Source organism: Camellia sinensis, chromosome 7 (assembly GCF_055761805.1).
Source record: "Camellia sinensis isolate YWXY chromosome 7, ASM5576180v1, whole genome shotgun sequence".
NCBI lineage: Eukaryota > Viridiplantae > Streptophyta > Magnoliopsida > Ericales > Theaceae > Camellia > Camellia sinensis.
In genome coordinates, this window is record NC_138967.1 from 136,603,927 (window position 1) to 136,627,105 (window position 23,179).

General features: G+C 39.4%; 1 long non-coding RNA gene across 1 annotated transcript; it reads left to right on the top strand.

Moving 5' to 3' along the window:
* Window positions 1-2,209: 2,209 nt before the first annotated feature.
* Window positions 2,210-2,732, top strand: LOC145795338 (uncharacterized). Its single transcript, XR_014336127.1, has 2 exons — window positions 2,210-2,461; window positions 2,549-2,732. It is a non-coding gene; the product is annotated as an uncharacterized LOC145795338 (long non-coding RNA).
* Window positions 2,733-23,179: the final 20,447 nt, after the last annotated feature.

The window sequence follows — 23,179 nt, forward strand, 5'->3', positions numbered from 1 at the left end:
ACCTTGGGGCCACTTTCTTGAACTTTGAACCACATACTTGTGATGTACACACATGGGAGGACCCTAAAAGTTGGTGGCCGGCCACTAATGTTTCTTGACCCTTTTGAACCCCTCCTTCCAGGCCAATGTTGAACACCTTGGGGCCACTTTCTTGAACTTTGAACCACATACTTGTGATGTACACACATGGGAGGACCCTAAAAGTTGGTGGCCGGCCACTAATGTTTCTTGACCCTTTTGAACCCCTCCTTCCGGGCCAATGTTGAACACCCTTGAGCCACTTTCTTGGACTTTTAACCATAGGGTTATGTTGAGGGCACATGGGAGGACACCATTGTGTGGTGGCCGGCCACTAAATCAACTTGACCCTTTTGACCCCTAGCCGGCCGGCTAGGGGATGTGGCCGGCCGGCCACCTGAAACAAAAATACCTGGTCGGCCATGATCCTCACACTATTCACTTTACAGCTGTATAGCTTTATCCCCCAGAAAATATCCCAATCCGGGAGATATTTTGTGGGGGAAAACTTGCCTATTTTCCCCCACCTTTTGCCCCTCCTTTACTCCCCCTTTTTTGTCCATATAATCAGCTGGCAACATTGCATACAAGGGTTAGAAAAAATGGTCTTCAAGCCTTGAGACATAATCCTCCCTCCATCTCTCTCATTTTCCTTGAAAACTCCAAGTCCTACATCTTGTTTCCTTCATCACCACCAAGCTCTACCACCACCACTCCAATCCAGCAGTAAGGGGAGGAATTCCAGCAGCTAAGAGGCAAAAAATTTGGCCCAAGAAGCAACAAAAGAATTGGTCTTCAAGGGTGAGTTGCAATTTCCCCTTTTTGGCCCTTTTCTTGGATCTTTTGCAAGCCATACATTCTTGTATATTTGAGCTCCGACCAAAACTGAGAAGGTCATTTTTTTGAGCTCATTTTCATGTCTCATTAAGGGCTCAACCCTGTTTGAGCCCTCTATCTTGCACTTGCTTCATTATCCGTCTGAAATGTCATTTTCTTGCATGATATTTTTAGCTTGTGTATGATCTGTTTTGGAGCATGAGGTAAACTATAAGTAGGCTTATTTTGAGCCCCTCTTCAACATTGAAGAAGGGCTCATCCTTGTTTGGGACCTCCATGTGCTACTTCATGTTATATCCATCTTTGATCCCCTATTCTTGTATGACTTGGCAGCCTATCTTGGTTCCATTTTTGGTCATTTTACAGAGCTAGAAAAGTTCTTATTTTGGCCCATTCTTCATGTTTTATTAAGAGCCTTTCATGGTTTGAGGCATATTTTATACACTTCGTGTTATATCCCTCTTTTAATCCCCATTTTTGCATGATTTGGCAGCCTATCATGCTTCGGTTTTTGGTATTTTTATAGTACTAAAAATAGTCTTATTTTGGCCCATTCTTCATGTTTCATTAAGGGTCTTTGGCTGTTTGATGAATATTTTGCATACTTTGTGTTATAGCCACTTTTGAGCCTCATTTTGCATCGCATTTCTAGCATGTTTGTATACTGTTTTGGAGTTTTTACAGTTCTGTAAATAGTCATATTTTTGGTCCCTCTTCAATGTTGTAGAAGGGAATTTTTCAGTTTGGGCTTTGCATATACCACTTGCCTCTTTGGCCACCTTTTGGCCCTTTTTTCTTGCATGGGAGTGCAGCCTGTAGAAAATTTAATGTATAAAGAGAAATAGAGAATTGTATTATTGATTGATATTAATGTTATGGTTACAATGATTCCTATATATAGGAGAGGGTGAGTGTGTAGTAGGTGAGGAGTAGGTGAAGTGGATGTGGTAGTGGTGTAGTGGGTTAGGTTTAGTGGAGTAGGTGAGGTGGTAGTGGTGTAGTGGGTTAGGTTTAGTGGAGTAGGTTTAAGTGGGTGAAGGTTTAGTGGAGTAGGTGAGGTGGTAGTGGTGTAGTGGGTTAGGTTTAGTGGAGTAGGTTTAAGTGGGTGAAGTAGGTGGAGAGTAGGTGGATTTTAACAGCCCCCCGCAAACTCAAGGGGGATAGGAACTAACCAACTTGAGTTTGGAGAGAGTAACAAAACAAGAAAATACATAAAAATAAAAGAGGATAAAAGACACTGTATGATCGTGTCAGACCATTGGTGAAGACACTGGATGGTGGTGTCATAACGTTGTAGAGGACACTGTATGGGGGTGTCATAACGGTGTAGAGGACACTAGATGGCGGTGTCAGACCGATGTAGAAGACAGTTTATGGGGTCATGTCGGACCGTTGTAGCAGACAATGTTGTGACAGTTGTTGTGACAGTTTACGGAGTCTTGCTGGACCCTTGTAGAAACTAACCGGAATCAATGTCGGGACAGTTTACAGAGTCTTGTCGGACCCATAAAGGAGCTAACCGGAATCAATGTCGGGACAGTTTACAGAGTCTTGTCGGACCCTTATAAAGTCGCACCCTCAAAAGGTGTGCCCAATCTTTCAAAAGGCGTGCCATCAAAAGGCGTGCCCAATCCATAAAAAGGCGTGCCATCAAAAGGCGTGCCCATGTTTTCAAAAGGCGTGCCATCAAAAGGCGTGCCATCAAAAGGCGTGCCCAATCCATAAAAAGGCGTGCCATCAAAAGGTGCGCCAGACACGCGGCGATGCACGTGATCGACAGAACGCGTGTCGGCCTCTTTGTCATGGTCTTTATAAACCGAAGCGGAGGCTGAGGCTTGGAAGCAGAGACAAAAACCTGCTAGAAAAACTCTGAAAAACTCTTCGTTTTCTGAGAGAGATTTCTGAGAGAGATACTCTGTAACACTCTGTTTTCTGAGAGAGATTTCTGAGAGAGATACTCTGTAACACTCTGTTGTCTGAGAGAGATTTCTGAGAGAGATACTCTGTAACACTCTGTTTTCTGAGAGAGATTTCTGAGAGAGACACTCTGTAACACTCTATTGTCCAGAAAATGGCTTCGTCTTCCCGTGGTCTGCTCACTCTCTTTCCAGACCTTAACGAGTCAACAAGAGAGATAACTGGTGCGGGGGCCAGTGAACCTCAACCAAGCGCCCCAGGGTTTGCTCCGTTGAACTTTCCTATGCGGTCTGTGGAGCAAAAAATGGCAGTGCAAACTGACATTGAAGCCAATCAGTATACTTTGAAGTCCTGTGTGGAGACGATGACGGCAGTCACAAACTTGTCGCACCGGCTGCAGAGTAGGACAAATGAGGTGCAGCATTTAAACGGCCAATTGGCTCTGCTCCAGCGCATGTATAAGGATGCGCGAGCAGAGATAAGTGTGCTGAAGGCGGAAAACAAGGAGCTGAAGCGGAAGGCTACCGTGATGTTCCGATTTGGAGGTCCACCATATGCTGTAGTGGAGGAGCAGGGTGGAGTGAACGTGCTCGGTGGAGTGGGTAGTATGGAGGCAGCGCCGGTAAGGGACACCCAAGAGAAAAGCAAGAAGAAGAGACCTGCAGCAGAGTAGAGAAGAAAAATCCCACTGTGGGTGCGGGTGTGTTGTGGTGGTTTGTTTGTTTGTTGGTTTTTTTTTTTTTTTTTTTGTGTGTGTAAAATTGTGATCGGGGTTGATCCCTGAGATGAATAAAATATGATTTGGTGTGCAAAGCTATATGGTATGAAGGGAATTGGAAAAAGATTAAAAAGAATGTGAAAGAAAAATAAAGAAAAAATAATAAAAATATATTTGAAATCAAAAAATGAAAGATGGAGAAAATAAGGAAAGTGGTTTGGAGAAAATAAATAAAAATAAAAATAATGGAGTTGGAAATCAAACGGAGGAGAGATGAAGATTTTTTTTTTTTTTTAATATAATATAATAAAAAGAGATATATATATATATATATAATAAAGAAAGTGGGGAACAAGAGTGTAAAGAAAAGAAAAAGTATAGGTTGCATCGTGGGTCACACGGGTGAGTAAAAGAAAACAATAAAGAAATGAGTGGGTGCCCCCCATGTGCAAGGATAGTGCTGGCATACCTGTGTTTGTTTTTGGGGTTTTTACAGTTCTGGAAAACATCATATTTTAGGCCCCTCTTCAACTTTGTTGAAGGGCCCTAACCTGTTTGAGGACAGAAGATGTGAGTTGCTTCTTAATCTCATGTTTAGGGCCATTTCTTGCATGCTAGTTTTGCCCTGTCTTGGTTTGCTGTTTGGCCATGCTATAAACTGGAAAAGTGCATATTTAGGGGCTGCCTTGCTTCTGTCTATTCATTGTATGTGCCAATTTTGTATGTTTGGTATAGCTATAGGCCATTTCGGGTGCCAAAATTCATATTTCGGGACTATTCCCTGCATCGGGTGTGTTTTCGCCTCATTTCGGGGCTGTTTTCCCCCACTTTTCATTGCTGAAAATCCATTAGCATGTTTGCATATGTCATTTTCATGCCATTTTAGCCATATTGCATTGCGTATGCCATTGCCTCGGTTTGCGTGCCCGTGTGCACGCATTTCGAGGCACTTCATTTTCGTCTATCGGCCTCTTATGTGAGTGTGGCTGAGGCTCTCTCATGTTAGTATAAGTCCATGTTGCATTTTCCATGCCATTTTAGCCATATTGCATTGCGTATGCCATTGCCTCGGTTTGCATGCCCGTGTGCACGCATTTCGAGGCACTTCATTTTCGTCTATCGGCCTCTTATGTGAGTGTGGCTGAGACTCTCTCATGTTAGTATAAGTCCATGTTGCATTTTCCATGCCATTTTAGCCATATTGCATTGCGTATGCCATTGCCTCGGTTTGCGTGCCCGCGTGCACGCATTTTGAGGCACTTCATTTTCGTCTATCGGCCTCTTATGTGAGTGTAGCTGAGGCTCTCTCATGTTAGTATAAGTCCATGTTGCATTTTTCATGCCATTGCATTGCATATGCCATTGCCTTGGTATGCGTGCCCGTGTGCACGCATTTTGAGGCGCTTCATTTTCATCCACCGGCCTCTTATGTGAGTGTGGCTGAGGCTCTCTCATGTCAGTGTAAGCCCATATCATATTTCCGTGTCATTTGCATTGCGTATGTCACTTTCTCGATTTGCGTGCCCGTGTGCACGCATCTCGAGGCATCTCATTTTCACAGCATAGTGCATACTAGGTTGTATCTTAGATCGCATTTATGCATTTCCTCGGCTTGCGTGCCCGTGTGCACGCATTTCGAGGCATCTCATTTTCATAGCATTGTGTATATTAGGATTGTATCTTAGTTGCATTTCATGCATGTCATGCATATTGCATCGTGTTCGGAATAGGAGTTAGCCCGGACACGGGAAACGAGGTGCATTTCGTACTCCGAGTGACGGAATGTATCTTAATTCCCCAGTCACCGACACTCCGGATCATCCATGATGGAGTTAGGTCTTGTTGTGTTTTCATGTGCATTTATTCTATATTGAATTGTGCATTTTGACTCCTCGGCCATCATGCCTCGGTATGCGTGATTGGTGGCACGAGGATCGAGGCATGCATATATTTGTGAAAATACATTGCTATGCCCCTTTCCTGCTCTCTGTTGCAGCAAAATGAAGAATCGGCAATTTTTCAGGACTTGGCACGCTTTTCAAGAATAACTGCTAAACAGAGGCTAATTGGGGCATCCCGGTGGATTTCCGCGCAAGGCAGCCTAAATGTACATCATTCATCAGAAGCAAGGCAGCCCCTGGCTTGCACGCCAGTTTTTACAGTTTTCTTAGTTAATTCGTTAATTAATTAGGAATTTGTATATGATTTGGACTGTAATATTCTTTCATTTGGAACTGTATTATTTATTCGGACCCTCTGCGCGAGGGCACAACTGTAATAAGTGTGCGTGTGTGTGTTGTATGTCTTCCAACCCCACGTCTTTCTCCCTTTTATTTATCCGCTTATGATGGTTAGATTAGGGCATGTTTAAATTAGCATACAGTATGACAGCATGTTTGCATCATTCATCTGTATTGCATGCACCGGGCTCGGCGCATCATACTAACTGCATTGTACTTTCAATTCCAAATTGAATACATGTTAGTTGCCGCATTCCATATGCCATGTTTAGAATAGCCGAGCCTGCCATAGTTGCATTTTTGCATGTGTTGCATTAGGCATTTCTGTATACTTAGGATCATGCATGATTTCTAATGAGTTTCTGTTTTGGCTTGGAGTACTCGGTGAGTTTTATGCTTTAGCATCCTTGCATGCGTGTGAGTGACTGCCATGAATAGCATGCTTATCATGAGGCTAATTTCTTATATGATATAACTGCCTAAATGCCTGTGGGTGAAGGTTGGGTTACTTAAATTGGAATAAATCATCAAATGTTTCAAGCCTACCTGCGGGTAGCAAACCATTTTCAAAAAGCGAACATGAAATGTTTTGTTCCAATTCAGGCGACCCGGTCTATACTTGTATGCTGTGCGCATCACATAGTAATCTAGGCTAATAACCGGAATAAGAACACACAATGTTTTCAAAAATAGATATCATGGTTAGTAGAGGCCGATCTTTGATCGGGCGAGCGGGGGTGCTCACGAAGCGACCTTCCCCAATCGTACCCAAGTTCCCGAGCCGAGGCAACTTTGGTGATGACGGACACGTGGCCTTTGGCACCGAGTCAGGGTTTCCTAAATTTCCCATTAAAAAACATTTAGGTGGCGACTCTGTATCTGGCAAAGCAGTCCATGTTTGGCACTTCTTTCAAAAAAATCTGTTTTTCTCAAAACGATTTGCCGGATTTGGACTCTTTGGTTCAGACTTAGAACCGTGACTACAAATCGAGTCCGAGCTGTAGCGAGGTCCCCCGCGGGCTGGTTACACCAACCAAAGCAAGCCGACTCGCTCTGGGCAATGCAAATCAAACCAGAAGCGGTCCTCCGTGAATACTCGGTGCGCTCTTGGGAGTGTTTTAACCTAGTGGACAATGCTTACAACGATTTCATGGCCATCACCTCCTTTAAAATGGGGTTACACCCCGATAGTCCACTTAGAAGCTCGTTGACCAGACAGCCTCCCAAAACAGTTTGGGTGCTAATGAAGAAAGTTGAGGAGTATTGCAAGGTGAAGGATGATGCCCTCCACATCAAAGCTGGATAGAAAGTCGTAGAGGCAACACCACCTGGCCTGGTACAACCGATAAGTGTTGCACCACCAGAAAGGAGCTTTGAACTGACGGGCTAGACAAAACGAGACAATTAGTGAGATTTGCGCCGATCAAGCGAACAGTGTTCACGCCGTTCGAACGAGCAATATCAAGTGGATAACAGACGCCCCAGACGTTCGGACAAGAAGTATATGGAGTTGGTCGAGCCGATCAACAAGATCTTATCTAAAATCCAGCATCTACCATTCTTTAAATGGCTGTCCAAGATGATTGGCCCCCCTGACATGAGACGGAGGGATATGCGATGTGAATACCATAAGGACCATGGTTATGAGACTGACAGATGCTATGCACTGAAAGAACATCTCTTGGAGTTAGTACAAGATAGCCGACTGGCACAGCATGTCCGTAAGGGCAATCCACCAAACACGGTAGCTCTATGGCCGGACTCGCCTCCACTTGGTGTGATTCACAAGATATATAGTCTTCTACGGCCGAATTAAGTGTATACAATTCAGCTGCAACCCTACCCATCTAAGCCGTTCACACCAACTAAACGGCCTCATGAGACTGGCAAGATTAGCTTCGACAACGCCGATCTTGAAGAGATAACTCTCCCCCATGATGATGCCCTTGTCATCAAGTTATGCGTAAACAGATTCGTCTTGGAATGCGTTATGATTGATCAAGGAAGCACCTCAGAGATAATGTATCACATGACATTTATTAAGCTTGGCTTCACCAATTCGGACTTGAACCGACTGAATATCCCCTGTTCGGCTTTAACGCCAACCTCGAATACCCTTTGGGCAGGATCACGTTATCAGTACGTGCGGGCACTAAGTCAATCGACATAGAGTTTCTGGTCATCAAACTTCCATTGCAAACTTACATCGCTATACAATCTCATCATGGAGAGAACTTGGTTGCATGCAATGCAGGCCATACGGAGTACCTACCATTAATTACTTTGCTTTCCAACGCAACATGGAATTGAGCAAATTCAAGGCTCTCAGAAATCGGCGAAGGCATACTATCTTACTACTTCGGCAAAGAAGCCAAGGGAACTGAAAGTGAACTTGATTGAAATTCCAGACCGTGAAAGCCTCAAGGATGTAGAACAAACCCCCACTGATAAAGTAACCGAAGATCTCGATCGGATTGGAATAAAAAGAGAACCTGACAAGTTCTTCATGATCGACACTTCTCTAGATTCAACCAAGCGACAAGAGTTGGTTTCTTTCTTACTCGACAATGTTGATATATTCACCTGGACACCATATGAAATATCAGAAGTGGATCCAAGCGTGCCCCAACACTGTTTAAATGTCGACCCAAAAGTTAAACCAATTGTTCCGAAGAGTCGTCAGTCGGCAGTAGAGCATACCTTGGCCGTCGTTGACAAAGTTGATAGGCTGCTGGAAGTAGGGGCAATCCGCGAAGTAACTTATCCCACATGGTTGTCCAATACCGTGGTTGTAAATAAGAAAAATGAAACTTGGCGTGTTTGTGTGGACTTCACGGATTTGAACAGAACCTGTCCCAAGGATTGTTTCCCTCTTCTCAGAATCGACCAACTTGTGGACTCAACAGCGCATCACCAACGCATGAGCTTCTTGGATGCATACAGGGGTTACCATCAAATTGCTATGCATCTGGAGGACTAGGAAAAGACCGTATTCCTCACTCCACGTGATACCTATTGCTACAAGGTCATATCCTTCGGACTGAAGAATGCGAAGGCAACGTACTAGAGGCTGGTCACCATTATGTTTAAAGAATAATTCGGCTGCACCATGGAAGTATACATTGATAACATGGTGGTAAAATCCAAGGAAAAACATGCTCATTTAGCTGACTTAGCCACGACTTTCAATATTCTTCGAAAGTACAAGATGAAACTCAACGTTTCGAAATGTGCATTCGGCATTGGATCTGGCAAGTTCCTCGGCTATATCATAAATCATGGTGGAATAGAGGCCAACCCGAGGCAAATTACGACCATTATGGAACTCGGCTCTCCTTAGTCGGCGAAAGAAGTTTAAAAGTTAATGGGAATAGCCACGGCTCTCAACAAGTTCATCAGCCGTTTTCGAATTGTTGCAGGCCATTTTTTCACACACTTCGGCAGAACAAAGCATTCCAGTGGACCCCGAGTGCTAGGCCACGCTAGACGGATTGCAAGCATATCTCCGCTCCGTACCACTCTTAGCAACCCTATCGCCCAATGATCCGCTCATCTTATATCTGGCAGTATCTGATCGGGTAGTCAGCGCCGTCTTATTAAAGGAAGAACTCGGTGAGCAACGGCCAATCTACTATGTAAACAAAGTGATGGTCGATGTCGAAACACGATACCTACCACTGAAAAAGCTCATTTTGGCTTTTGTGGTGGCTACCAGGAAGCTGATGCACTATTTCCAGGTTCATATCGTAAGGGTACTAACGGATTAACCTCTCCGAGCAGTGCGCCGTACTGCGGAAACGTCAGGGCAAGTCTTAAAATGGGTATTAGAACTCGGCCAGTATGATCTCCAATTCTTGCCCAGAACGGCCATCAAATGGCAAGTGTTGGCCGACTTTGTAGCCAAATTTACAAGATGCCATGCTGACGTCAAATCTGACCAACTCACCTTTCGACCTCAATCAAACTGGAGAATGTATGTCGGGGACATTTGACAGATGTATTGTGATGGATTATCTAACCAATATGGCAGTAGAGCAGGAGTAGTAATCATGACGCCCGAAGGAGCGATAATCGAACAAACAGTCAAACTAGGTTTTGATGCGTCAAACAATGAGGTCGAATATGAAGCATTGCTAATCGAACTTCGTAACGAGCTTTATTTAGGCGCCAAACGATTACAGGTCTTCTATGACTCAAAATTGATCATCAACTAGTTGAAAGGGGAATATACGGCTAAAAATGACCGAATAGCAACCTACATGAAAACGGCGGCCTCCTTGCTCACAAAGTTGGACCACCACGAGCTGAATCAGATAACTTGAGATCAGAACACTCATGCAGATGCCCTTGCTTGTTTGGCTTTTGCCATTAACTCGAAAATTAAATGAACCATCGAATTGTGATTCATCATAGAGTCGAGTATCAGTTCCCCCAAGTCTATTCGAGTCAACACCATTGACTCAGGGCCGAGTTAGATGGACCCTATCGCCGCATTTCTTTCCTTAGAACAGCTGCCAACAGATAAGAAAGAAGCCTATAAGCTACGAAATAAAGCCCTACGATATTATTTTTATCCCCATGGAAAGCTTTACAAAAAATCTCCCTCAGGGCCGTACTTGGAATGTGTTTATCCAGACAATGTGGAGGATTTCTTAGTTGAAATACACAAAGGCAGCCGCGGTGCCCATTCGGGGAGGACGTTTATTGGCACATCGAGCCGTAACTCAGGGATATTATTGGCCGACCATGCGCATTGATGCTGAGAACTACGTAAAGAAGTGTGTACAATGCCAGAAGTTCTCCCCTTTAACTCACTTGCCCGTCGAAGAATTAAACTCCGTTACTAGTTCATGGCCTTTTGCTCAGTAGAGCCTTGACATCATCGGACCACTGCCACGAGCTCAGGGAAACAAACGATTCTTGATTGTTGCAACAGATTATTTCACAAAATGGGTTGAGGCAGAATCATTGGCATATATTCGAGATGTCGATGTTAAATGCTTTGTATGGAAAAACATTATAACCCGATTCAGCATACCCAGGGCACTTATATCCGACAGTGGCACCCAATTCGATTATGGCATTTATCAGGAGTTATGCGACATATATGGTATCCGGCCCAACTTTTCCTCACCAGCTTACCCGCAAAACAACGGCCAGGTAGAGGCCTCAAATAAAGTGATCCTGAACAGAATCAAGAAACGATTGGAGAAAACCAAGGGCAAGTGGGTTGAAGAGCTGCCCAGCGTATTGTGGGCTTATTGCACCATTTTGAGGTGACCTACCGGAGAAATGCCATTCGCCTTGTGCTTTGGGACAGAAGTTATCATCCCTCTTGAAATCGGCCTGCCCACTATGAAATCAAAGGCTTTTGACATGGGGTGTGGCGACATGATGTTGACCTTGGACGTAAATTTTCTCGAGGAACGCCGAGATTGAGCTCTTGCATATATGGCGCGATACCAACATCAGCTAGTCAAAGCATATAACCAACGCATATAGCCATGCCATTACGCCTCTGGATAATTGGTCCTCAAGAAAGTGCTTCTTGCTATCAAAATCCAGCGGGTGAAAAACTAGGCTCTAACTAGAATGGCCCCTATCAGATTGATTCGATTGTCGGTGCAAGGGCATATCAACTTTTAGACATGACTGGCAAAAGGCTACCCCGACCTTGGAATTTGACCCCATTTGGGCAAATTCTATCATTAAAACAACTTGGAGATTATTCTTGTTCATTTTTATTTTTGCTGCTATGTAATTGTGCATGCATCTATGCAGTTAATCAGTAATACCAAATGCCTCATCATTTCTCATTTCGAATGGCCGATTGACCAAAGACAAAAAAAAACCTCCGAATTCGGAGCATCCTTCGTGCTTGATCACGTTTGGCCATTACAGAGACTCTGAATTCGGAGCGCCCATCGTGGTCGGCACGATTGGCCAAAAAAAGCCTCCGAATTTGGAGCGCCCTTCATGCTTGATCACTTTTGGCCATTACAAAGACTCCGAATTTGGAGTGCCCTTTGTGGTCAGAACAATTGGTCAAAAATAGCTTCCGAATTCAGAGCGCCCTTCATGCTTGATCACATTTGGCCATTACAAAGACTCTGAATTCGAAATGCCCTTCGTGGTCGACACGATTGGCCAAAAAAAGCCTCCGAATTCGGAGTGCCCTTCGTGCTTGACCTTGTTTGGCCATTATAAAGACTTCAAATTCGGAGCACCCTTTGTGGTTTGCACAATTGGTCCAAAAAGCCTCTAAATTTGGAGCGCCCTTCGTATTTGATCACGTTTGGCCATTACAAAGACTCTGAATTGCTCTAGCGGAATTCAGGTCATCTTTTGCATATCGATAACAAATTGTCGAAATCGACAGATTCATAACGATATTGCAATACAACACAGTGGAAATCCATGGGTCAAAAGACATGCATTTCCAGTAAAGATATCAATAAAACAACCACAACATATTTTATTTCAAGCAATAAAATTTAGTACAACAATTCCACTAAAATAAGAAATTACAAATGCAGGGTTCCTTGTTATTTAGGCCTTCTGCGGATTGGCAGCTTTTTCCTTATCATCTGTTTTCTCGGCATCGAAGTCTTCAAAGAGAACCTTGTAGTCTTGGTACAACAGAGATGCTGAGTCGACACCGGCGGCATGTAAAACCTTAATTCATCTATGATTAAAGCCACGGTTCTCACATTAGCAAACATCGTCAGCCAACTTTTCCCTAGTCTTTTCAATGTCGATTTTTCATCTGCCGAGAAAGCCTTCTTCATAAGCCCGCGATCGTATCGCCTCTTTTGCAAAAACACTCGCCGTATCCCGATCGGCTATAGCATGATCAATCAGGCGTTGGTTCACTTTGTCTATGACGACCGGGTTCATCGCGTCCGCCGATTGCGTCTCGATGGCCTTGACTCTTCACACCTCACTTTCGGCCTTATCCACATGGCGCTTCAAGTTTCGAATACGCCTATCTTTCTGTTCAATTTCTCTCTGTGCGGCGCGAAGGCGCATGCCGATCTCATATGAGTTGTAAAGTTCTTTGACTGCCCCATGGAAACTTTCTCTGAAGACTTCGTAATCACTCCACCCAATCATAGATGAAAATATTTGTTGAGTAAACTCCACGGCCACGTTTGGATCACGGATAATTGAATCTGCTTCAGTTGTTGGTTTGTTCCCAACAAACATTGAAAAACTCAATGGGCGTGGTGACCTGGTTAGTTTGTTTCGTAATGGGGCTTATACGCCCCCAACCATTGAGCTCCCTTGTTGTTGCGCCCCCCTCCTTTGCGATTCCTCTACCTCACCCCCTCTAAGGGACTTGCTTCGATGTTGGGGTGATCGACATTTTTCTCGCTCCTCCGACACCATATTTCCCATTCGAGTGGGTTCACCACCAGCTCCGCGATTCATTTCTACGCCCAGTTCTGCTAATGTCTTTCCTTCGCTTCTACTGTTGAAAAACAATTTGGTAAACATACGAGCTTGCTCAGGTCGATGCAATGCTCTCTTACCTTTCACACTCTAAGAAATATCTATTTAAAGAGGCCACTAGCCCCATAAATACCAGGCTATCCCATTTATTAAATGTGGATGCAACGATTACAATGCGCCTGTATTCGCTGCCACCTCTATATGTGTTTGGCGATGACGCTAAATGGTCAACTAGGGCAATGACAGATTTATTAATCTATTCAGCTTATCATTATTTGGCCGAATCGATACACTGCCCCACTTGACCATATGGACTTGTTTTTTTTTTTTTTCCTTTCCTGTTGTATTCGGCGATGACGCTAAGTGGTCAACTGGAGCAAGGACAGATTTATTAATCTATTCAGCTTATCATTATTTGGCCGAATCGATACACTGCCCCACTTAACCACATGGACTTGCTTTGTTTTCTGTTGTATTCGGCAGTGACGCTAAGTGGTCAACTAGGGCAAGAGCAGATTTATTAATCTATTTGGCTTATCATTATTTGGCCGAATCGATGCACTGCCCCACCTGACCACATGGACTTGTTAATCTATTTGGGCTTATTGGCTTATCACTATTTGGCTGAATTAAGGCACTGTCAGAACCGTTTAACTCATTTCTTTTCGCTTAGTGATGCGGCCCACTCATTCATTTTTATTTCGACTTAGTTATGTGGCACATTTTTGTTCACACTAACCAACGAAAACAAAAGTAATGGGCATTTTCATTAATAAATTGCACAAATACATTCGTCACTTTATACATGAAAATGGCCCTAATACAGACATTAAACAGTATAACGGAATCAACGAAAACAAAAGTAACAAAAACAAAAGGTAAATATAGCTATTAAGGAATCGACCAATCAAAAGTCCAACTTCTCTGGATCCAATTCCAACGGCTTAACTTCTAACTGCTCGTAGGGAATTGGCTGATCAAGAGTCACCTTGGGGGCCGCCAAAGCTTTGAGCCACCCGTGCTTAAAGCCTCGATTCTCAAACTTCAAGGCTTCATCTGTATATAACTCTTTCGCCCTAAGCTCTTCGGCATCAAACGCTTTGGCCACATCTGCCTCAGCGAGCTCTCTCGTGTTCTTCTCTACCTCAAGATCGACCTTCAATTTTGTGATTTCCTCTCGTGCTGACTTCAGGGAGCTGTCTATCAAGTTTGCCCTCTCCTCAGCGGCCCTACGGAGCAAGTCGGCGTGTTGAGCTTTTTTCTATTCAGCAACGACCCTCGCTTGCTCTTCTTCCGCCTTCTTGGCTTCGACCTCAGCCTTCGTCGTCACCACAACCAAGTCGACTACAATTTCTATGGCCTTGCCTTTCTCCCCTTCAAGCTGGCCTTCAAGAATGTCGAGTCTTTCTACGTCGTCATAATGACGACGGCCGATTTCAACAATCCTTCCCGCTGCCTAACAAAAGCAATGAAGCAAAGGCACGTTAGTTGGCATGATAAATGAAATTTCTATGTATTTTAAACTTACCAATATAGCTGACTATGCCGCCAAAGAAATTAAGACCACGTCTAGTTCGGCACAGAATGCAACCCTGTCAGCTATGAAAGAAAGCACCGAAGCCACACTTATCGCCACAACGGGATCTTTAATGGCCGACCCACTGGTGAGGACCAGCGTACTCTTCATTCGTGATTGGATGACAAATGGCTCGGTCGAATCATCCGTGGACGACGTCACCATCTTTAGCCATTTGTAAACGGGTGCATCTGATAGCACGACAATGGTCTCGGCAGCGTGTTTTTGCCCTATTTGTTCGGCGCCTGAGACTTCAGTCTACTGTTCTTCAGGGACCAAATCGGCCATAATCATATCGCGGGCCGTCTTTTCTAGAGGAACGTCGCGGGGAGGAGTTACTAGGCTCTCCCTAGTACCACCAACCTATCACATTTTCGCCATTCTTTCTATTTCTTCTTCTAGCAAATTGTGCAAGGGATTCTCAGCCCATCTCCTCGGCCTCAAATTCGGTGCCGAATTCGGCCCCAGGTAAATCTTCCAAACTAGTAAAGATGTCGTCATCTAGAGCAGATACAGTTACTCTGCCAGAAATTGAGGGATGATCGGTATGGTGGTCAGGGATGATATGCTCAAATGCTAATTCGATCTCTCTGTTAAGTTCATGTTCTTCTGTACGGCCCTCTGAGTACGTGTCTTCGTCAACTTGTTCGCCGGCGTCGGAACCTTCGACACCAATATCCCTTAAACTTTTGTAGCTGGGGAATATAAGTTGCCGTTCACCTCTTGTCACAGGGATATTATCTGCAGTCGAGAAAGTGAAATAGGTTGGGTCGTACTTCAGCAAAACGTGAGCGGCGCGCCCTTGTCCTTGAAGATTTTCACGTCATTTGTAATTGAGAACCGTCTTCACTTGGTCAACAACGGCTTCGTCCGCCGATGTTAGTGCTCTTTTTAACTCGTTGCCTGCACAACACAAAAATAACAATCAGAATATAGTATGTAAGCCGAATAACTCATGTAAATTAAGATAACCAATATATTCGGTCACTTGACTCGCCTTTTTTACCTCAGCACTAGGTCCAAGCAATCTTCTCCTTCGTCGAATTCCCAATTGCCTCGGACGGCAACTATGACATCATTAACCCTTTTGCTAGAGCTAGCGAGCATGATCACCAAGTGGTGATCTATGTCCTTGGCTCACAGAAAGTAACGGCGATGCTGACCAGTTGATTTCACCATAATGTAGTAATGTTAAATAGCTGGGATTCGTAGGTTAAGCCTAAGTCGGCTGTTCAGTTCTACTATACACGTGATTATTTGGTAAAAGTTCACGTTAGGCTAGGAAGAGACTAGTCCCCAGTAACACAGAACTGTCCAAAGAAGAGGATGGAGGGGGAATCGGACTCCGCCCTCAGCGATTGACAAAAGAGGAAAGATAATGGTATTTGTGTTAACCCTCTCCCTATCCACCACATTGTCTACAACAAGGGTTAGTTGGACGTCATCTGGGATTGAAAAATGACGACGGAAGGCTGTGACTCACTCCTCAGAGAGGAGAGCTTTCAAATGCTTTGCCATTCAAGACGGAATAAAAATAAAATGTGTACTAAAACAAACAAAAAAGCCACGCAGGGGACTTGAATGAGAACAAAACAAGAAGAGAGAGAAGAACTTACAGGTCGAAGAGGAAGATGAATAGTAGGGAGCGAAATTGCAGAAATCTTGAAGAAGGAAGTTTGGTGTGAAGAATACTAACAGAAGCCAAGGGCCTTTCGATTCAAAAATATACGGAGGGACAGTTTTCAAATCACATTAAATGAGTGTCAAATATGAAGGGGCGAGAAGCTGTAATGATTGCATACGTCGTCTGTTCTGAAAAATCAGTACTAAAAGGAGTGCAATCGCTGTATTTTTGCCTCTCAAGGGTGTTCTGTTTAACCTGATAAACCTAGTATGAACCAATTAACCAAACATGCCGACCAGGAAGACCTTACTCGGATGCTTGAGGGGCAATTATGGAGGCTGAAAATAAAATGAGTCTTATATAAGTCGACTCAAGCTAGGCTTTACCCTCGAGACTAGATTGCTGAGAAGATGGATGCAGACAAGTCAACCTGTGATCAGATTCATTTGAATATTGACCGGATTCATTTATATAAAGCGGTGGCCGAGTAGAACCTAGCTCAAGGGCCAAATAGGCAACATTTCCTATGGAGCGTCTGGGGGCCCAGTTGTGAGAGAGGAATGTCCATAGCATGAGAGTGGGCCTTTGGAGAATAATATAAAAGGAGGAGCAGCAGCCAAAGGATAGGTATGTGAGAAAATAGTGATAACTTGTGACTAAAGTAAACTTGAGTGACTACTAATTTACTCGTCAGAGTGCTGATTTTGACATCACCGACCAGAGTGTTTGTGCCTATTTCAGGTATTATCTCGAGGATCAAGGAAGTCTGTCAAGATCAGAGAGTGTTTCCAAACCCTTTCACCACAAAAGCAGACCCCACCAGCATTGTCCCTTACTGTAACCCCAGTGTCCTCCATAACACCGGCATTAACATCGACTATACATGAGTAACCTACATCAGTGACAATATTAAAAAGAATCAATTTGTTATTGTTGAAAGAAACCAAAATAATATCAGAACATAGTTATAATCACCTTTTTACTGTTTTGGGTGTTGGTTATTTTGCCTTTCAAGTTTTGGGTATTTTACTGTTTGTTCTTGCAGTAATTCACCTCAGAGATAAAATCGAAATTGGGTTTGGGATGAAAGGTGGCACCACTACTATATATAAGGGACGATGGAGGGTTACATGGGTTGCTGGGAAGGTCGCTAGGAGTTTTTAGTCTGCAAGAAGAGAAGAAGGAAAGACTATGGGGCTCAATGATGGAAAAGAAGAGGGTTTTAATGTACCTGACTGTCGTTTAAGGCAACGTTAACACAAAATGACAACAATTTTAGTAAACGACGTCGCTCTGCTACACCACTTCCCTTCTAAGTGACGTGACATATTCTTTACTCTTAGATCCCTTTTTCCACCACGTGTCGATCTCCGGTTGAAAGGTGGAAGATCGATGAAAGGAATAACGCTAGAGAGGAACCAAATCTCCCTCCATTCACTTGTCAAAAGTAATATTTTTTATTCATTTATCTATTTCATCTTCTAATCCATCCGAATTAAACATAATACTTATGAAGTATATAATCATCTGATCAAGATGGTTCTTGTCTAATTCAATTGTAATTTCATGATATTCAATCTATCCTAACTTAATATAGGAATCAATCGTGGTATACATGGTACTATTTATACCTCATTAATTTCCCTAATGGTGGATTTAGTATCTCATGCACTGACAATTCCAACCAAACAAAAAACAAAACAAGAGATTAACCAACATATTCATGTTGGTCAAACCATTTAATATCTCTGCTAACCTAGCAAACAAACATGCAAAAATAATAATAATAATAATAATAATTAACAACCCTATTCCATTTGTTTAGGGAAAATGTCTCGTAGCTCAAATTTTGTGGCTCAAGAGTGGTTCAAATGGCCAAAACGACGTCGTTTTGGCCATTTTTATGTTGTTCTGTACTCAAAACGACGTCGTTTTGGCCATTTGAGCCACTTTTGAGCCACAAAATTTGAGCTACGTAGCATTGTCGGGTTTTCTAAAAATATTTTTCAGAAAATTCTACTCTCTTATTTTTCGTATTTTTTTGTTTTTACTGAGTTTTTTTAATATTTTAAGTAATTTTTTTATTTTAGACACACCTAACATAAATACACATAAAAAGTATAATTTTCGTGAAAAAAACTTTAAAAAATTTACTAAATACTAAAAATATAAAAAAATACAAAAATTCAATATATTTTTCGTATTTTTGTGTATTTGTTAATTTTTTGAAATATTTTTTCACAAATATTTTACTTTTTAGATACATCTAAATAAGGTGCATCTAAAAAAGTAAAACAAAAATGCTTAAAATTTTAAAAATATTTATTAAAAACAAAAAAATACGAAAATAAAAAACTCAATTTTTAAAAAACTAAATTCAGAAAACTAAAACCAAACGTACTGATTTGTATTTTTTCTTTTTTGAACAATACTATAACAATCAAATACAAAAAGCCAATAAATTAATGTATTAATAACATATTAAATAGTATTTGAAATTGATACTAAAACCTAATCACAATACAAATATGGATGATTAAGCGATGTCTAACATCATCATATGCAAAGCTTAGTGATTCAATGATTTTAGCAGTAGGTTTGCACTAGTAATTGTTAGTTGCCCATCAAAGTTGTTCAAATGTCCTAAAAAATCACATCATCATTTGGGTCACATAATCATGTCCTTCATCGTAAGTCATTATTAGTATGACGGCACAAAAATAATTTTTATAATTATAGTATTTACAAAATAAGTTGGATTTTTTTGGACAATAATCTATATTATATATTAAGAAAAATAGCATTTCTAATGATAAGAACCTTGCTCAAAACCCTCATACTATTTTTCTAAAGTTCTTATTTTTTAAATAATTAAAAAAATTGTTATTGGCTAACTTTTATTGAATTGTTCAAATTTTTTTTATTATACCGTAATTTACATACTTCAAAAGGAAAGTTAATTAAACCATTTATAAATTTAAATTTAGAAATTTGAAATAAAAGTTAAGTAATCAGTTTAAAATTTTTTAAAAAAAATCTTATTATACCTTGCTTTACACATTTCAAAAAGAAAGTTAATTAATTCATTTATAAATTTAAATTTAGAAATTCGAAAATGATAACTAATTAGTTTCAAAATTAAAAAAAAAAATCTTCTAACTTTTATTGAATCATTTAAACAAATTATTATACCTTGATTTACACATTTAAAAAGAAAGTTAATTAATCTATTTATAAATTTAAATTTAGAAATTTAGAAAGGAAAGTTAACTAATTAGTTTTAAAATTTTTTTAAAAAAAAACTTGTGACTTTTATTGAATCATTTAAAAGAATTATTATGCCTTGATTTACACATTTCAAAAGGCAAATTAATTAATCTATTTATAAATTTAAATTTAGAAATTTAAAATGGAAAGTTAACTATTCAGTTTTAAAATTTAAAAAAAATCTTCTAACTTTTAATGAATCATTTTAAAAAATTATTATGCCTTGATTTACGCATTTCAAAAGAAAAGTTAATTAATCTATTTATAAATTTAAATTTATAAATTTAAAAAGGAAAGTTAATTAATCAGTTTTAAAATTTAAAAAAATCTTCTAGCTTTTATTGATTCATTTGAAAATTTAAATTATCAAGTTTAAAATTTAAATTTTTGTACCACTAAAATATATGAATTAATTCAAATCTTTCATATTTCTCTTGATGTTTGATTTTTTAAATATTCAAAAAAAAATTTATTGACTAACTTTCATTTCCTTGTAACGTGATTGATGATTCATTTTAAGAACTTGTTTCTCCCACCAAATATTATATGGAAAATGCATAAGACCCCAGTGGGGGTGCTGGGGTCTGTTTTGATTGGCCAAAAATTGTTTTTTTTTTTTTTTTCTTTGTCTTCTCCATTGGCAGCCCCCCACGTGGAGGTGGGGTGCTGGGGGTGCTGCCGTACTGGGGTCCGTAGCAGTGCCCATATTATATAGGTTTTTTTTTATCAATATAATAATGGATCCAAAACTCCTTTTAAACATTGATGATGTGTTTGGTTCATGGTTTTGGGTAGAAATTTTGAAAAGAAAAATGAAAAAGTATGTGAAATTAAATAAAATATATTTATATTTCATTCACATTTCATCTATTTTTTTTCTTTCTCATTCCAAATTATAAAGTTGGGTACATAGTTTCCATACTGAAACTTTTAAATTAATATTACTTTTTTTTAAATTATATATTATAAATTCTTATCACACATGTCTCTCCATATAATAATATTGAAATTTATATTAGCTTCTATCTCAAAAATTAGTTAAAGAGTGAAAGAAAATGTGTAGGTCTTAAAGTGTTAAAATAAAAATTTTATGTTAAAATTTATTCAAATGTAATTCTCTTAATATTTATAATATTTTTTTATTGATTGATAAAAAACACCGTAAACATTAAGATGATTATTTTATGATATTGAACTATTAAAATATGATGTATTGTAACTTAAATAAAAATTATTGGAAAAAAATCAACTACTTGAACTAGATTTTCTAAACTAATTTTTAATATTTAATCCAATGTTAAAACCCTCAAACTAACTCATACCAGTCACGAACCGATAAAGACAATTTTTAACGATTACGTGAAGGTCAATACATTAGCATAAATATTCAGTCAATTAGTTTCTAGGTCACTTATAATGTTTAATCCAACATCACAAGTCAATTCTAATATATTTTCACGTAAGAGTTATGACATAAGATAATTTACAATTTTGAGTAAATAAATTTTTAGGCTTTACAAAATAAGAAAAAATTAGTATCAAATATAATTTACTACTAGTAAATTAAAATTACGAAACTTATAAAACGAAATGTATTTATATTTTATCATAAATATAATTTTTGTAATTTATTCTTTAATTTTTATTAATTAAATTATGACATTCAGAACACACAATTAATGATATTAGAATAAAAGTCTTCTCTTATGTGTAACTCTAATAAAAATAAATAAAGCTTAATTGATTATAAATCATTTTTACTACATAATTTAAATAAATTTTATATTATTATTTTAATGTTGTAACTAATTTTTGATTATTTATTTATATATATGCATAACACAGGTAATATGTTAGCATTTGAAATCATGAACACATATGACATCATGCCATTTTTAAATTTGGAACAAATTTCAAATTTTAAAATTTGAATAACTTTTAATATAGATCAATGGTTTTTTCTACATAAAATCTATATTTTTAGAATTATTTCATCACCAAACAAGATCAATGATTAACATGAAATTTTTAATTAAAAAATAATAATAAAAAAAAATATCAACTTGGTTGTTGCTAGCAACACGATTAAATTTTCAATTGAGGCTACAAATCGCAAAATTAAGGGTGAATAATAATATATATAAAAAAAAAGTATACTGAATTTGAAATTTAGCTTAAAAATTCATATTGAATTCTCCAAAATGACAATTGAAAATTTCTATATTCTAAAATAGAAAAAATTCACAATTTTCAATAGAGAAAATTTTCTGCAATGACAAATTAAAATTCTAATGAGTGCTAGAAAATATAACGGACTGTGCTGTTCGGGTTTGTGGACACCACGGTCTAGTCTCGATAATTTAAATTGTTTACTTTTTAGACCACAACGTATAGATTATTTATAAAAAAAATCAAATTGATCCGATAACTGTAACTATGTTTGTTTATGGAATTTATTTGAAAACAATAAACGACAAATATTATTTAAAAACTAAACCATTCATTTTTTTGGAGACAAATATAATAAATTAATGTGACTACGATTATTGAATCGACCTTTTTTTTTTATTTTTATCAATGGCCTACACGTTGCGTTCTAAAAAATGAATGATTTAAATTACTAAGACAGAACCCATAGTAAACTCCACGGACCCAAACAACACAATTCAGTTTATGGTGGCAACCTACTGCCAAAATATAAAATTGATGGTCAAAAACAACCTTCAAGATCATGACTACTGCAACACGAGTTTCTAACAATTAAATTTGTCTTTTGAAGGAAAATTTTAATTCAACCAATGAAATTTTCTTCAACATGAAAGTTCTCTATTAGTATTTCCACTGTGTTGAACACAATGAAATTTTACTGTTTTTAACGTAGTGAAATTTTTAATTGATAGCTAGAACTGCAAAACTGAAAGCAAATATCAAAATTTTAATTTATGTTTCAATTTTAGGGCTAATCATTTCAAAATGAGAGCTCTAATCTAACAAATTTAAAATTTTATTTGCCTTAAAATATAGAAATTTCACCGTGTTGAACACAATGACTTTTCATTGTATTTAACACAATGAAACCTTTTTGCACGTAAATGGTATATATCTGAGCAAGTTTTCACTTCAAATAACATTGTAGCTCCGACAAGAAAAAATCAATGTGGAATAAGATCATCAACGAATGACAATCCAAAAACACTATTTTTACGGAGTTCACCTTGGTTTCAATTTCTCATTCACCCGATAATGATTTTGAGTAACCAAATATAAAACGTAAAACATTACACTGCAAAAAACGCGTTGCCACATGGACTTGCCAACTTTGGCGCATGGGTCCCACCTAAAAATTAAACCGAAATTTAGAAAAAAATCTATTTTTTCAAACCATTTCTTACAAAGGTTGCTAGGAGTTTTTAGTTTGCAAGAAGAGAAGAGGGAAAGGCTATAGGGCTCAATGATGGAAAAGAAGAGGGTTTTAGTGTACCTGGCCGTCGTTTGGGGCAACGTTAACACAAAACGACATCAATTTTAGT